The sequence below is a fragment of the Equus asinus genome, chromosome 4, assembly GCF_041296235.1.
Source record: "Equus asinus isolate D_3611 breed Donkey chromosome 4, EquAss-T2T_v2, whole genome shotgun sequence".
In the NCBI taxonomy this organism is placed as follows: Eukaryota; Metazoa; Chordata; class Mammalia; order Perissodactyla; family Equidae; genus Equus; species Equus asinus.
Window position 1 is genome coordinate 54017630 of NC_091793.1, and position 17219 is coordinate 54034848.

At 48.0% G+C, this 17219-nt stretch overlaps 1 long non-coding RNA gene across 1 annotated transcript; it reads left to right on the forward strand.

The window, feature by feature from the left end:
• Positions 1-1173: 1173 nt before the first annotated feature.
• LOC139045067 (uncharacterized) lies at positions 1174-5525 on the forward strand. Its single transcript, XR_011502704.1, has 4 exons — positions 1174-1309; positions 1416-1516; positions 1676-1876; positions 3739-5525. It is a non-coding gene; the product is annotated as an uncharacterized lncRNA (long non-coding RNA).
• The last annotated feature ends 11694 nt before the right edge of the window (positions 5526-17219 follow it).

The following is a 17219-nucleotide window of genomic DNA, read 5'->3' on the forward strand; positions in this document are numbered from 1 at the left end:
CCCCTCAGAGGCTGGGAAATTCGTTTTTCTTTGAACAAGATCAAACTCTTTGGCACACCAGTCTCCGTGAGCTGGAAGGTAGCAGGAGAAAGGTCTATTCTCCCTTCCTAAGAAATGTCACTTCTTAAGAAGCTGGAAGCGTCTACAGCCAGATTTTCCTTTGTTCGCGTCAAACGGCGGTTTCCGCCTTCCCAGCGCCTCCGCACGCGGTCCTCGGCGGTCCCCTCGGGGTCACTGAGAGCCTCCTGCGCCGGCCCCCGGGCCGCCTTCCAGCGGGACGACAGGCATTAAAATGTAAGCAGAACAATACAGTATACACTGCTAATTCCAAAAGACCGTAAGGGAAGAAACAGGCACTGTGGCAGGAACAGGGCGGGCGGGATTAGGCCCCACAGTTCCCCGAGGAGGGAACGCCACGCAAACGCGCAGGCCGAGGAGCCAGCAGGCCCGGCGGCACCTCGGGCGGCGCTTCCCGCAGGGCTTCGGGGGCTTTCCGGGGCCATTTTTGCTCTGTTCAAAAGAAATGAGGCCCCACGTTGGTGTGGGCCACGGGCACACGGCGGCGGAGGGAGAAATGAAACCGCTCGGCGCGCTCACGGTCCAGCGGAAAGAGAGAAAAGCCCACGTGAAGCAGCGAAGGCCCGCGGCGGCCGCGGGAAGAGCCGCCGCGGCGGGGAGGCGCTCCTCCGTCTCGGGCAGGGAAGGCTTTGCTGAGGAAATAACATTTGAAGATGTTTTCCCTTCTTTTCCTTTTTTTAAAAAAAGACGGGCAGATATCTTCTCTCGGAGAGCCCGAGGGGAGCCGTGCGGCGTCTGCGGACGGGCGCAGCCGAGGGCGCCGCCGAGCGGCCATCGCGGGGATCCGGTCCTCCGGGAGACGGCGTGTCACTGAGGGTTCTGAGCAGAGGAGGGATGTGCTGGATTTATGTTCTACTGCGCGGAAAATAGTGTATGGGCGGCTGGCGTGGAGGCGGGGAGAGCCCTGGGAGCCTCGCGATGAGCCGGGGCAGGGGCGCGGGTGGGCGGCGTGGGGCTGCTGTGCAGGGGAAGCTGCCGGCTCTCCACACCTTCTGGCGCTGACGCTGGAAGGACTCGTCGAAGGGATGCGTGTAGGATGTGAGTGAGACGGATCCACGATGACTTCGAGGTTTGGCCTGAGTGACCAAAGGATGGAGTCGCCGTGTACGGAGCTGGATGGGGCCGCGGGTCTCCTGCAGTCTTGTGTGCGTTCAGTGCTGCTCGTCTCCGGGGGAACCACTGCGGACAGGTCCGGGCGGAAGACAGCGCCATGAACTTTGTGAAGGGTTTAGTATGTACCACTCTATTGGGTGCTTTATTATACATGATCTCATTTCTTCTCCACTAAAAAACCTACTAATTTCTTTTTCTTTAATTAAAAGAAATTATTTTTTTAGGTAATGAAACTGAGACCAAGTGGACCAAGAAGCGGTCCCAGGTCCACCGAGTCGAAAGTGGCAGAGACTCTCCAGACTCAGGGAGTCCATTCGGCTCTCAGGTGTGTACTCATCCCGTTTCTGAGAAAAGTCCGTGGGACAGGAAGCTTGAAAGGTGCCGGAAAGACTCAGGGAGGGACCCAAGACTAAAGAAAGCACTGGGGAAAATGGAAGAAAGTCCCAAGTAAACCAGGAAATTCTTTAAAACCAGTTCTTTTCAGGTTCACTGTCTGCGCTGGGCCACATTCTTTGCCCAGCTGTGTTCTCTGTGCTTCCATGGCCCAGCCCAGCCCCTCCCTGCTGTTCCCAGATCATTGTGAGACATACGCTGAGGCACAGCCTGCTGTGGAGGAGGCAACCGCCAACTCTTCATCTCCAGGCCCTTCCGGTCTCTTGACATCTCTACCGAGTTGTAAACTCAGGTATCAGGTTAAACTTCGAGTTTAGAATTTATCAACTGTAAACTAGCTCCTCTCCCACTCTTTCCCATTTCTGCGATGGCATGATGATTTTCCCCATCAGCTGGGCTTGACGCTTAGAAGTCTCTCTTGTCTCACACCCATGGCGGTCTAAGATCTACGTGCCTCGTGTCTCCCACAGCCTTTCCTACAATCCAAGGTCACTGCTCTGTCACGGCCTTCATGACCTCTCTCCTCTCTCCTGGATTCCAGCAGTAACCTCCTGTTTCCCATCCCATCTCAATCACCCTCCTATCCATCCCGTGTATCTCTCCCAGATTAATTTTTTCTAAAGCTCAGCTCTAGTCATGTCACATTACTCCTTAAAAACTGTCAGTGTTTTCCTGGTGCTGACAAAATAAATGCAAATCCTCACGCTCCTGTTGAACCCCCACCCAATTTTGCTTCTCATCTGCAGTCGCCCTGTGGAATCCATAGAAGACTCTGTGCATACAAACAGTAAAGTGCTCCTATACACTACTTCCTTTGACTTTTCCATCTCAGGACTTTTCCGTGTCCATGCATTTGCTGACCTGGATGCCTTACTCTTATCCCTCCACCTCTGCTGCCATTTGGAATCCTACGTATCATCCAAGATTTATCTCAAATCCTATCTCCTCCATGAAGGAATTTGCCGGGGACCCCCAGCTTGAAGGCTCTCTTCTTCTTTTCAGCCTCTTAACATATACCTCTCTTGTGGTATTTATCAGGACACTTATAGTTTGGTTATTTCTCTTCTTATGTAGTGGATATGAGTTTACAACTACAAATTCAGATGGTCAATAAATGTCAACTCAAAAACCGTATATCTGACTCTGAGTCCCGGTACCTCCAGATTAGTGGAAAAGTCAATCTTCCGTAGGGATGAATGAGAATTTGAGAAGCCTACATGGTGTCCCACGGAGGGATAGGAAAGAGTGTCACCAGCCTTGAGTTTCTAGCCTGTTGTTTGGTCTCATTATCCAAGCCTTCACTGTTCCTTGAAGGGAGCCCGCTGGCTGGGACGTCGCCTCTCTTCATGGTCCGCTCTTCCCGTTGAAGTTCTGTCCTCCTGTTTATGGCACTGTTGGAAGCAGGGACAAGCTCCTGCTACTCCTGGATTCAGCTGAATTCTGTTCCCTTTCCATTGGGTGAAATTTTTCCCCTCTTTTGGCTCTGAAAGACACTCCTTTTTCCCTGCATCTTCTTACCAGATAACTAATATTTTCACAAAAGTCACAAAGCCTTCTGCAAAAGATAGGAGAGATTGTCGTCCTGTATTTCTGCCTTCTGCCCTGAGAGACAAACCTTCCTGGGGCAAAGGAGCCAAATGAGCCCGGCAATCTTCTTAGCCTGCAGGAGGCTGAAAAATCACGGGGAACAGAAAACAAGTTCTTATCTGGGTCAGGACTCCTGCTACACTCGTCTAAGTCACCTGATGACAGCAGGAGCCTCTCTCTTGTTCCTATCATTGCAGCCTGTGCACACTGCAAAGGTGTCCGCTTTAATAAATGGGCAGAACTCAGGAGGACTCGCTCAGGAAACGTGCATTGTTTGCCTTGTTTTGTTTTTCCTCTACTGCTACCCTCAAACCTCCCGTTGGTTTTCCCTTCTCTGCCCTTGGACAGTATCTCAGGCTAATCCCTTGGCTTTACCTGTCACTTCCAAGTAGTAGAAGAACACTCTTCTCTCCAGTAATTAGGAAACGACTCACGTCAGACTTGCTCTCTCATCTGGTTCGAAGCCTCTTCCGTTTCCTTTGCTCATGCCTAACCTGTGCTCAGAACCCTGGCTTCAGGAAGGGGACTATGGTCTCTTCTTACTCCACGTCCTCTCCTGTCCCCCAGGATGCTGTTGACTCCTTCACCTTTGGAGCAAGGCGTGAAGAGGAGGAAAGATGACAGGAAAAGGAGCAAAATGTGCTTATTCCGCCCGTGCTGTCTGAACATCTTTCTTGGCTGTTGAGTGCCTCCTCTCATGGAAGAAGCCCACATGCTGGCTTGTTTTTCTTGTGAGGAATGTTGGAGGGTTCTTTGAAGGACACTCTCAATCCTGCCCCCAGACTTCCCTCTGCTCTCTGCTCTGCCGTGTGTAACGCACTCTGGGTAGTTCCCACGCAGCTCTTTCTCCTGTGCCCACCTTCCTTCCCTAGTGTCCACTTGTCCCGTAGAAGACACTGTGCAGGCTTGCCTCCCTCGCCCCCCACCAAAACCTAGGAAGATCAAGCCAGTGTCCTTGTCCTGCCATCAGGGGCTATCGGGGGCAGCCTCTGTCTTCACTGTGTATGCCTCCAAACTCCTGCGGCCACATGGAGATTCTCCAGTCTGGTAGGAGGACTAGTGCACCTCAGTGAACGTCTGTCTGGGGACTAGACGAGCTGTCTTTTTCCCCTCGTGGCAGACACCACACCCCTAGCTCTGAGAGGGTCTCTGGCTGCTTCCTTCACTTGGCTTGGGTAGAGGGACATTCCAGAGCCCTCTCTACTGACTGACAACTCTCTTTGAAGAGAGCCTCTTTCTTCCACCAGATTCCCGGCCTCCACTTAGACAGGCTGGAGGTGGGTGATGTTAAGGGCCCTGTGATCAGATTTGGCCACTCCTAAGAAGTCCTGGGGAGGTGTGTCCAGCATCTCTCTCTTTAGACCTCATAGTTCTCCTTAGCTGTTGTTCTCGGCTTTGGATTTCCACTGAAATTCCGAGACAACAGGAGATACCTGTTGAATTAAATAACCTCCAAACCCATTCATTTCTTCGGGCATGTAAACATGGAATCGTAATTAAAGAAAATTACTTGTAACAAAAAAAGGAAAATGGACTTCATTCTTATAAACATATTCAGAGCACCAGTTGGATCAGGCAGGTTGCTGTCTCCCACCTGCCTCAGGACTGGCAAGGGCCATTTGTATGTCTGCAGTCTCTTGAACAGCCTTTCTTTACCGATTGCGGTAGACCTTTTCTTCATTTTCATTTATTACATGGCACATGTTGGTGTAAGTAATTAAATCTTGACTGCTTGGGGAAAGTATTTTTTTAATGTTTTTTAAAAGTTGTGGGGCCGGCCCCGTGGCCGAGTGGTTAAGTTCGTGCGTTCTGCTGCGGTGGCCCAGTGTTTCGCTGGTTCAGATCCTAGGTGTGGATATGGCACCACTCGTCAGGCCATGCTGAGGTGGCGTCCCACAGGCCACAGCTAGAAGGACCCACAACTAAAATGCACGACTATGCACCAGGGGGCTTTGGGGAGAAAAAGGAAAAATAAAATCTTTAAAAAAGTTGCAGCGCACGTGCAGAAATGAAGCTGCTTCTTATACTCAAGTGCTGGTCAACTGCTTTCTTCCTTCCGAAACCCAGAAAAGGGACTACCACATTCACCTATTTCCTACTCCTCCATGGAAAAAACAGTTACACAGTCTTCTAGAACTGTCTACATGATAGAAAATAACCTTTGGATTCAGACACAGGCTTTCTTACCATCCAAGCAGCTTGTGGGCTTCCGAAGCCCATAAAAGGAGAGGATCGAGACTTCAGTTTGCAGGGATGGGCAGAGAGTTATGGATGGAACTGAAAGGTGGGCTCTGCAGAGGCCTGGAATTTAGCCCTGTGACCTGTGACCTGGAGGAAGTGCTCGTGGTGCGTTTGCAACGTGTTTTTCTTTTGATCATTAAAAAAGAATCTTGACTTTATGCCTGTGTTTCTCAGAGTGTGGTCTAAAGGCCCTCTGTATCAGGGTCAGCTGGAGAACTGTTCCAGCGCAGATGCCTGGGCCCCAGGTAAGACTACCAGGCAGGACGGATGCTTCGGGAAGCTGGAATTTACATTTTCAACAAGCCACTCACCTCTCAAGTTTGAGAATCCCTGTAGGCTGTGCTCTCCTCATTGGCACAGACACTCCAGAAAGGTATCGGGCCAAGGGTGTTCCTCCCCTTGTAACACAACCACCGAAGCTCCCAATTTCAACTTCCTGCCCTTTCTAACAACCTGTCTTCCCAAAATATGGGCATGTTTCATCTTCTATGAATCCCTCATTTTTTTCTCTCCTTCTCCCTCAGTTTCTTCTGCCTTCTATTCTTTCCACTTCCTACTCATTGAGATCATAAATAGTTTTATTCAGTCAATCAGAGTCCTTAGGTTTCCATTTTTAGGGGAATTTTGCAATTTGTCTCTCACGTCTCTCTCCAAATCAGTTGTACTCTGGCCAAGATTGATGTAAGATATACTCCACAACTTGAATATTTTCTATGCAAAATTCCAGAATTCTTTTTGCCCCAAACTTGAGATATACTTCTTGAGTCCTACGATGTCATCTGGAAAATGCGGTCTGTTTAGTTCAATAATTCTTTCTCCAGCCGGTTAGGTAGACTTTCCTCTGCCTTCCTTCTTTCTTGGGAATAATATGACTGTGGAAGAGCAGAACTAGAAGGTAGGCCACCCCGAGTATGTGTGGGGCCCCGTCTGTATAAAAATTGGAGCCTCCCCAAATCAGCTTGTCAGTATCACTCTGGTGGACCAATCTCATGTGATCCCTTGAAAGAACATCTACTCACCAAGCTGCCCTTTTGGCATCGAGGCCTGGCAAGAAGGTGCCAGGATGTCCCCAGAAGTATGAGTCTAGTCCAGGCTTGCTGCAGCCTGCCCAGATGGCATTGCTAGCCCTGGCTCATCTTAGTCACCACAAGGAGACTTAAAGAAATTCAAGGAAGATGCTCCAAACCCCAGGCCACCCTGAGGCACAGGCCCCGTTGGTCAAGGTCTAAGGGCAATACCGCCAGAATACCAGGTATATCTTCCCACCATGGTGCCCAGGTGAATCCAGTGTGTCACACCCACAGGCAGCTGGGAGGTTTGGTTTTTTTAACCTTTATGGAGTTGTTGTTTTATTTTGTTTTGAAAGCTACTACTTCTAGTGATAATGAAAAAAGTCCTATTCTAATGCTAGGTACTATATAAATTGTGCCTTTTCCCCTCCCTTCCCCCTCCTCCTTTCCTTCCTTCCTTCTTCCCTTCCTTCCTCCCTCTCTAACTTTCTGTTTCTCTCTTTGTCTCTGACACAACTCAGTTTGTCTTTGGTTCTCATGCAAGCTGCCTCTCTCAGTTCCAAGCTGACTCGTTCTCTCTCACACACACCCTCATGTGTGTTCTCAGCCTCTCTTCCACACTCTGTATTCTTCCTTTCAAAAACATTTGATAGGCAAGGTGTCATCTTGAATACTTTTTTTACTCTACCTGAGCTGTGAAAAAAGAGAGAAAGTCCCTCTCAACAGGTCCATGTGTATTTGATCCTGAAAGTCAGTGGCCTGGTCTTCCTCCTCCTCCCTCCCTGCCTCTTTCTCACTCTCTTTGTTTCATTAATATTATTATTATTATTATTTTATTTTTGCTGAGGAAGATTCACCCTGAGCTAACATCTCTGCCAGTCTTCCTCTGTTTTGTATATGGGTCACTGCCACAGCATGGCTACAAGTGGTGTAGGTCTGTGCCTGGGATCTGAACCCATGAACCTGGGCAGCTGAAGCAGAATGTGCTGAACTTAACCACTAGGTCAGGTGGCCGACCACTCATTAATATTATTTTTAATCTCCATGATCCTAGGACCAGGGCAGCAGGTCATAAAATTAGAGTGATCACCACACCTGATCTTGGTGCTCTGGACTCCTGTGCCCTGCAGGGTCTCAGCTTGTGAAGGCTGAAGTACAAGGTGTAGAAAGCCTGTTCTTTGGGACGCTACAGGCAGTGTTTCTTCATTTATTCAACAGACATTTATTAAATGTACACTATATATATGCAAAATACTAGGGTACAATGATCTCAGCTCTCAAGGGCCAAGTGTCACGGAAAAAGGAAAATACATAAACAAAGAGAGTAAAACGTGTTGAGCTACACAGGAGCGTGTCCAAAGTATAAGGCTGGTTCAGTGTAAAGCCTGGACTGGAGATCCATGTACCTGGCCAACCCACCTGGACCACTCAGAGTGAGGTTAAAATGCCTGTAGTTTCCTTACAACCTCTTGTCCCGGCTGCCAAGGCTACATGCACAGCGGTGAAAATGGGCCTGGCCTAATACAATCTCTACGACCCACCAAAGCCGAAGACCCTCACCGCACATCCGAGGCCAGACCCCAAGTGACAGGTCATGGCATCGCCCATCCTCCCACAGAGGAGGATTGTAAGACGTACATTAAATATAATTTTTCTCAACTGAAATTCCCCTGTTTTAATTTCTTGATGTTCCCAGCCAGGGACTAAACACTGGAATCTCAAAGGAGTCGGGCCTCTTCTCTGAGTTTTTAACCCATCAAGAAACAAAACAAAGGGTGGCAGGTGGACGCCAAAATATCATCATCAATAAAAATAATCATCATAAATTCTGAGGCTGAAATAGGGGTGGTGACTTCATTAGGCGGAGGTCCCAAGCAAAGCAGAACACACGCCCCCTCCCAAGAGCACAATGGGCGGAGCTGAGTGGAGCAGCCCGAGTTATTTTTCCCAGTTACCCATCAGGCTTGCTCCCACACACGCCCCCATCCACGCGCACCACACACGCACGCCGAGGCTGAGTGCGGGGCCCTAGGGAAAGAGGCCAGAAGTGGAACTAACAGGACTCCATTCATTTGGAAGGACACATAAAATGGAAGAGTTGTTTCCCCTGCAAATTATTTTATGAACCAAATTGTTATTACAAGTCCATAATCCTACATCAGCAATTCTAAAGTCAAAAAAGCTGTGAAACATTTTCTTCTAAGTTTGTGGAAAACTCATGTGATGGGACCTGAAATGACATGAGATTATTTATGGTCTTTATTTATTATTGTTAAGTATTCATATGTCTTGATACTAAAATATAAATGTCTTTAATTATGGGTGTGTTATTTAAAATACAGTATATGTGCCATCATACCTTCTAAAATCCAGACAATTCTGAATTCTGAAACATATTAGACCTCAAAAGCTTTAGGTGCGGAATTCTGTTCGGTGTGGGAGACAATGAGCCGGCTGAAGAGAAATCCGCAGACGTCTTGGGCACGTGAGGAAAGCACGGGCTGGAGGAAGAGGCCTCGCTCCCCTTCTAAGCTCTTGGTCGGGGCCCTGCAACAAATGACAGCGTAACACGAGGAAAGCAGACGCACTCCCTTAATGCGAGTTTTACGTGTCATGGGAGCCTCCGTAAGGAAATGGAGACCTGAAGAAGCGGCCAGACCTGAATGTTTTATGCTCGGTTTGAAGAAGAGCGGAGAGTCGTGGGAATGTGGTGGGATGAAAAGGGGTCTGAGCTGAGGGTAGGAAAGGCGGGAACGAGCAAGGCCTGTTTGCTCAGACCCCTCTGGGTGTCTTAGAGATGAGGGTGCTCCTGTCCTCCAGGTCTAGGGAGGGCACCTCTCGCAAGAGCGTTTTATGTTCTGCTTCAGGGGAAGGTCAGAAAATCATTCTGTACCTGCTGTTTCTCAAACTCCTTCAGCTTAAAATAGTCAGTTTGTCGAGGTGCTGTACTTGGGGTAGTGTGTCCTGAACCCTGTCAGCAGGGAGGGGAGAGTTTGTCTAGGCTCTGGGCTGTGAAAGACAAGGTGAGGGTTTATAGTAAATAGTATTTCCTTGATATGGGATTATATAGAATTTATTTATTTTTGGACAATTATACAAAAAAGGGCACCTAAATAAGAGGGAGTGGTTCCATCAGGAACAGCAGACGCTAATGCAGGAGTGCTGCTGGCCGTGGTGCAGGGGAGTCACAGTGCTGGGGCGTCGCCAGTCCCCTGGAGTGAGTCGAAGGCCAAGCAAGACCATTCCAGTTTTCTATAGAAGGGCCCAGATTGGAGTGTGCAAATTGCAAGGCTATGAAAAGAAGGATTTGAATTCTCTTTTCTCTGGCTGAAAATGTCCTGATTCAGTGCTGATGACATAGTTCCTCAGCTGGTTGGTTCCGTGTGAATAGCCAGAACCATCTGGCCGTAGTCAGGGTGTTCGTGAACCTGCCCTCCTGGGGCACAGACAATATTCAATGCGTCTTCTAATGGCTGACCGTGCCTGAGTGCGCAGTGCCTGTGAAGTTATTCCATCAGCAATGGAAAAGTGTAGCTTACAATCGCCTGAGAATGTTTTCTTCTGAAGGGAATCTCTGATAGCACGCCAGTTTCTGGTGTCACAAGGTGTGGAAATATGTCCGCCTTAGAGCGGCAGCATTCTTGAGTTAGTAGATAGAGGTCATTTGTTTTCACTTCTTAATCAGTGAAGGATTTTCTAGAAGCTGTCAATAATAGTAATAATAACCACTAAATAATAATGAGGTGCCTTGCAAGGATGATGTCATTTAACCATGTCTTGAGCACCTTCTCTATGCCAGGCACTTAGTTTACACGCTCGCATTTAATCCTCACATCACGTCAGCAAGCTGGGGAGCATTTTCATCCCTCCTTTCACTGAGAAGGAGACTGAAGCCAGAAGTTAAGCAGTTTATCTCCAAGCCAACATAGCAGGCAGTGGGAGAGCCAAGGCCGAGATTAACATATTTAAGCACAAGTGTGGCCAGGCCCCAGCCAATGAGGACAGACACTGTCTCGAGAGGTCCCCTGTGTGCCAGGCATTGACTCTCCAGGAACTGGGCCTTGGGGAGGCGGAGGATGGGGAGAGTTCCTGGGGCAGATCTGGGACGTCCACGTTTGCTGAAAGTGAGGATGGGGCACACCTGGGCACTCAGAGGAGGGGTTATTTACCAGCCAATATGGACAGTTTTCTGTATTTAAATAATTAACTTAATATTTAATATTCCACAAAATATTTTATTTAATATCCAATAAAATATTTTCATCAAATCAAGATGCCTGAACATCACCCTTTGGCAGAACGGAAGATTTAAGCCCACATCTATTTGATGCCAATGCCTCTGTGCTCACGTGCCTGTGTGTGTGTGTGTGTGTGTGTGTGTGTGTCTTGTTTCAGCCTTTTTGTTGTGTGCAGCCTCCCTAGGTGCCCTCTTCTGAATTACTTCCACTAAGGAGCTCCCACCTCACGGAGCAAGGCTGAATAACCTGACATTGCTCCTTTATGTAAACCTGAACAGAGCTCTTTTTAATGCCCACTCCTGGTCCTGGTGGAACCTTCTGGAGCAATACTGAACACTTCCTTCCTCCTCCATGTATTGCCCTTATACTTTTCCAAATTCTCTTCTTTTCATCAAAACATGTTCCTATCATGAGCAAGGCACATTTGAATTCTCCTGTCTTCCTTTCGTTTATTTTTATAGTAAGCTTCTACAACAGACCATTCTGATCTTACTTAGAAATGATCTTTTTTATTTTCAATAAGCAAGAAATCATCTCTGCCAAGGGAAGAGATTCCCACAGAAGTAGGGTACCCTATTCTGGGACTCCAAAGTCAAAAGGCCTTGGTTTCAGACTCCTCCTCCTTCAAATACAGATTGTGGGAAAAGTACATTAATCTCATTTCACACATCTGTAAGATGAGGGACATGATGTTTGATTTTATGTGTCAACTTGACTGGGTCATAGGGTGCCCAGATATTTGGTCAAACAGTATTCTGAGTGTTTTGTGATGAGATTAACATTTGTATGGTGGACTGAGTAGAGCAGATTGCCCTCCCTATTGTGGGTGGGCCTCATCCCATCAGTCGAAGGCCTGAACAGAACAGAAAGGCTGACCCTCCCCTGAGCAAGAGAGAACTCTTCCTGCCTCGTGGCCTTCAAACTGAGATAGTGGCTTTTTCCTACCTTCGGAGTCAAATTGGACATTAGCTCTTCCTGGATCTCAAGCCCGTCAGCCTTTGCATCATAACGACCCCGCCAGCTCCTCTGGTCTCCAGCTCGCCAACTCGCCCTGCAGATCTTACAACTTCTCAGCCTCTGTAATCGCATGAACCAATTCCTTATGATATACGTATAGACACACACACACGTCCTGTCGGTTCTGTTTTGCTGGAGAAGCCTAATACGGAGGCTAACACTAGTGATCGTCTTGTGAGCTGTTGAGATTAAAATCCATGTTCAGTACTTAGTACACGCAGCAGGTGCTCAATGATTGTTAGATTAAAAGATGTCACCTGATTTACACACCTGATGGTAGCAAACATAGTTCTCACAAAAGCCCAAAGCAAAATATCTGAGGAAAACTCCACATATTCCCCCAAGCAGGATTCTCTAGCTCACCTGAGAGGTTATGTGGTCAACCCCACTGTGTTGGATGAGGAAGCTCGGGACCAAAGGGCTGAGCGCCTTGCCCGGGGACTAAAACCCCTGGGGTGTTCCTGGCTACTGTCGGCCTTCACAGTAGACCCTTGCGGCACCACCACCCCAACCAAGCAGAATGAAGCGCTTCTCTTTTCTTGCTCCCATTGCATGTGCCAATCGTATAGCAACTGAATTTAATTTGTAATTGTTCATTTGCACGTCCATCTTCCCATGATGTTTTAGGAGGAGGACCAGATCCTTTCTCCTTAGTGTCCCTCAGAGCCAGCACAGTTCTCCACGTATAGTGGGTGCTTGTTAACTAAACAGTGAACAAGTGAATGGATGGACAGTTTGAAGCCACTGCTTCTGCAGCCTTGACTCCTCTCTCAGTTCCACCTTCCCCACCCCCCGACCTCAGGACATCACGTGGACTCTCAGGACAGAACAGACAGATGTGCTCCAAAACAAACCTCTATGACACACGCATCACAGAAGATGCGAGAACATGTTCCTCTGAAATGTGGATGGGTCTCATCTGAGTTCTCTGTGTATCAAGCCTTCCTATGACCTGTTCCTTTAGGTCAAGTGAGAGAGAGAGAGAGGCAGGAAAGGTGGAAAGAAAGAAGAAGAGAGAATTTAATTCTGGGTCTACTTTCACCTTCTTACAGGCAGTAAGAACTATTAAAAACTGCTTCCAGAACAAAAGGATGCATCAGAAAGGAGAGGAACTTTGACTTAAAAATCAGGCATCAGCGGAGCCCAGAGAGCAGAAGAAACTTTTCACTTATTCTGAGTGTCTTGGGAGATTGCCAAGGATGGAGGAATGATGCTGAGGGGATGTGCCGACAAGAAATCCCACCCGATTCCTTGTTCATATCTGCTACAGTGGTGATGCTTAATTTTTTTTTGAGTCTGAGATTGTTTTAAGGATCTGATGAAGGGACTAGACTATCTTGCTAGAAAATATGTGTTGATGTATACATATGCATGAAACATACATGAAACATAATTTTGATTTCAGAGACCCCTAGAATTAGGAATGAACTCTCCACATGGGTCTGCCCAAATATCCTGACCCTCTCCTTGCTGTTTTCCCGCTCTTTCCAGCCCTGGCCCGGTGGGCATAGCCTTAGGCCTCTAGGACATAACCGCTAAGGAAGGCGGGAACACAGGAAGAACGCCAGCACAGTTGTTCCTCCTGTCCCCAGCTGAGCTGAAGTCCTGGACGCAGTCCTCCAGGGAAGCGTGCTTCTCCCTGCTGATCGCTCCCCAGGTTTTCCTGAGGCCCATATTCCGCCACCTTGTGGGCTAACAGGCTGTGAGCTCGCCTGGGGACAGAACCACTCATCTTGTTTCTTGGGAAAAATGTATTTAATCTGTTCCAACCAAAAAGCTTCTGAATGAAGCTTTGGAATTTAGTGAGTTGGGGACAGCCCATGCTCCATTTGTGAAAAAGGAGAGAATATCCTATTAGACAGCCATGGAATTAAACTGCAACCCGGAGGCTGAAAAGAAGCCACATGGTGGGAGAGCATCAGTTTCAATTTTAACAGTTGAAACGTAGACATTAGGACCGCTTGTCTCGAAGCCCTCCCTCCCTGTGGCCTCCTGCACCGCCTCTGTGGCGTCGGTAAGTCGAGGGCAGGCTGCACTTCTCCCAGCCGGTGAGAATTGTTACCTAAACACAGATTTTTTAAAAAACCTTTCTGCAAGGCTGAATAACCAGCTATTTTAATGATCTGAAACCACCTACGGTTTCAGTACTTTGGATTCAATTTTGACGCATAACGTTCTATAGAAAGCACAAGCAAAAATGAATAATTCATGAATGATGTGGTACATTTATGATTTATTTACAGCCCAGAACTCACGGTAACTCAGAGAACCTCAAACACCCCACACCCTGGCTTGCCATTTAAAGCAGCATTTAGGGGAAAAAAGGACAAGACAGAGCACAGGAGATGTACTGTTAACATTATATAAGGCAACGAACAAGAAACATAAATATTTGCTAAGAAATAAATTGAAAGGTGATGAAATAAAAGGCAGCTTTGAGAAAACCAGAAGTATCAAGAGATTGACTCTTGATGCCATGAGAGAAATTGTATATGCTGTTATTTGTTACGACCTTCTTTCTGTGCTTTTTCCTAGTTAATTCTTCCTGATATCTTGTGAATTTTTTCAGTCTTTCTGAGCATTCCTGTCTCCTAATAAAATGTTAGCAATGAACAAAACCCTAAAATCCCTATGACGGTCATGAGAGGGACATAGTTTTGTCAGCTTTCCAGCACACTAGTTCGTGGTTTGCAAACATTCTGTTACATGCCACAGCTCCCCACCTCCCTCTGCAGCCATTGTCTGGTCCTTACCCCCAGCTCCTCAGCGGGAGGCTGTTTCAGGCGCGGCTCCTTCTGGGTGGCGCACTCCACGAATCTGGCGTCACTCTCTTGTCAATCAAACGAAGAGTTGGGGGTGGGTAGATGGGAGTAAGGCTGACATAGTATCTTTCTTTGGTAAAATTACATTTTCTTCTCAAATTGGGCAAAATGGTTAATAAAAAATAAAAATTTATTTTCAAATGCTTCATGAGTTTTCATGAAATGCAACTCCATGTGCACTCAGCACGCCTTCCCTCTGGACCTCGGGCCCAGGGGACAGTGCAGGTACCCTGAGCTGGGCAGGGATCAGGTGGGAGGTCTAGCCTCCCGGGCCTGGGCTGACCCCAGTGTTGCTGTTGAGGTGAATTCCCAATGATAAACCAGCTTTTGGTGGAAGATGGGGGATTCTGAGGGTTAATTTCCCCGGGAGTCATCAAGTCCTGCCTTCTCCGTGAAGCCCCCCGGTTACACTGTCTTTGTCTTTATTAAAGATAAAAATCCGACTTTGACGCGTTCCTGTTCCGCAGGGGCCTCCCCCCATGCAACGCCTCCCTCCACCTTTTCTATAAGTGGGCCAGATGGAAACGAATCTTCACCCTGGGAGAAACTTTGGCGAGGGGTCCTTAGCGTGGACTTGGCCTCTTTCCTCCTCTTCACATATAACTCATTCCTGTGGGAGGTTGTCTTCGTCAGCTCAGGCTGCTGTAACCAATTAGCTCAGACTGGCTGGGTGATAAACAGCAGACATTTTCTCCTCACAGCTCTGGAGGCTGGGAGTCTGAGGTGAAGCTGCCGGCACAGTCAGCATCTGGCCAGGGCCCTCCTCCTGGCTGGGAGATGGTTGTCTGCTTGCTGCGTCCTGCCATGGCAGAGAGGGAGAGATTCCCTCTCTCATGTCTCTTCTTGTAAGGGCAACAATCCCATCATGAGGGCTTGACTGTCACGACCTAATCACCTCCCAAAGGCCTCCAGACACCATCACTGGGGCTGAAGGCTTCAACATGCAGATTTGGGGGGAGGCGCAAACATTCAATTCATAGCAGAGTTAATTCCCAAATTAAAAATAATCAAAACAAAACAAACAGGAACTCCGAACAGACAAAAGGCACTCTGTGGCCTGGGCCATGGTCGGTGCGGGTGCATGAGGTCCAGGCTCCAGGCTACAACTGGACCACCCACACGTCCGCTCCACACCTGCTGCCTCACTCCCCATCATTGTAGGGGTTGCAGGAGGTGTGTTAACCTGCCAGGCCATCGGAGTGGCATTAGGGGGACATGGGAAGCAGGCCTCCTTTCTCATGTCAAATTTTTCTGTATCTAAGCCTGTGTTAGGGCACAGTGTCCGCACGGAGCAGGTGTGATGTCCACAGAGCAGGTGCTGGGCTGACGGCCTCTCAAGAGGACCATAAACGAAGACAAACTGGTTCCACTGAGTTTGTTGTAAAATGAACGCTTCTTCTCCTTCCCCTCCCTTGGGCTTTTGAGTTGGTCTGTGTGATATTATGAGCATCTGTCTTACTTTCTCCTTTAAGACAAAGAATAAAGTCAGTTGCTTTAGAAGAAAGTAAGAAGAAGAAAGCCAAACAAAGAGGAAACTGGGCTCTTTAGAATGTGCAGGCCTCAATTAAAGAGGACAAAGTGACGCAGACCCTGAATCATGGAAGCGATGGTTACAGAATGGAATAAACTCTGCAATGGGGAAATGTGGGACTCTGGTGTGGGCCTTGTAGCATAAACATCTCCCACAAGCCACACACACTACGGAGCCAAATCCAACTGGCAGCCTAGATTATGAGGCTTCCAGGGAGCTTGAATCTACATACACAATATTAACAAAAGACCTATGGACAGACTGAGCACTGTGGACCAGCTGTGCTGTGAGCAAGTCCGTCTAAACCACAGGATCAGCAGGATGGGGTCCCTCTGAGATCACTGGCCACTCCAAGGGTCATGGTGGGCACAGGGATGGGAGACTTTTCAAGAAATCTGCTTTTGCTAAGACGGCATCCTCATCTAAGCCTCTCTCTGGAGCAAACTACCAGAGTCAGGATCAGTTTCCTGCCACGACCTATAGTGACCAGTGGAGCAACTCACCTAAAAGGGGATGGAGCCTAGAGCACAGCAGCCTATGATGTAACCCAGAGTGTGGGCCAGAGAAGAGCAGCTAACCCAGGCAGCTCGCTTCAAAATGCTGAAACTCTCTGGTCTGCTTGAAAGCACAGTACAGTGAATCTAGACGATTTGGCCTGGGCTAGAATTGATCAGATGGGAGTTACGCACAGTGGCAAATAGGTTTTAACTGGCACACTGAGCCCACCAGCTCATAGTTGCTTTCTGGAGTGTTGTGTTGAGGAGGATCCTGAGGCTGTGTCTGAGCCCATAGGAAAGAGGGTCGTGATCAGTGGCAATCTCTGCCATGGACCAACGATGAAGGAGTAATGGCCACGTGCCACATACATACCATCTCTGAACTACACATTGACATGGAAAACTCTGAGTCCAGAAAAGTAGGTTAGAATCTAGTTGTGGAAAGCTTTGACTCTTAGACTGAAGAGTCTGGCCTTTATTTTCCAGAATTTTGTGGTTCATTTGGTCAGAAACAAGAGTTCCAAAGATATGGAATGTAAATTCCTTTAGCCGGCTCCATTGTCTCCACTTTCCAGCAGGCCTCCACCGCTCCTGTTGTCCTCAACAGTCCCATCTCACACTTAAATCACCTGAAGGTATTTGAGCTTGCAACCATGTTGTAGGAATTAGAAAATCACTGATAGATTGTGAGC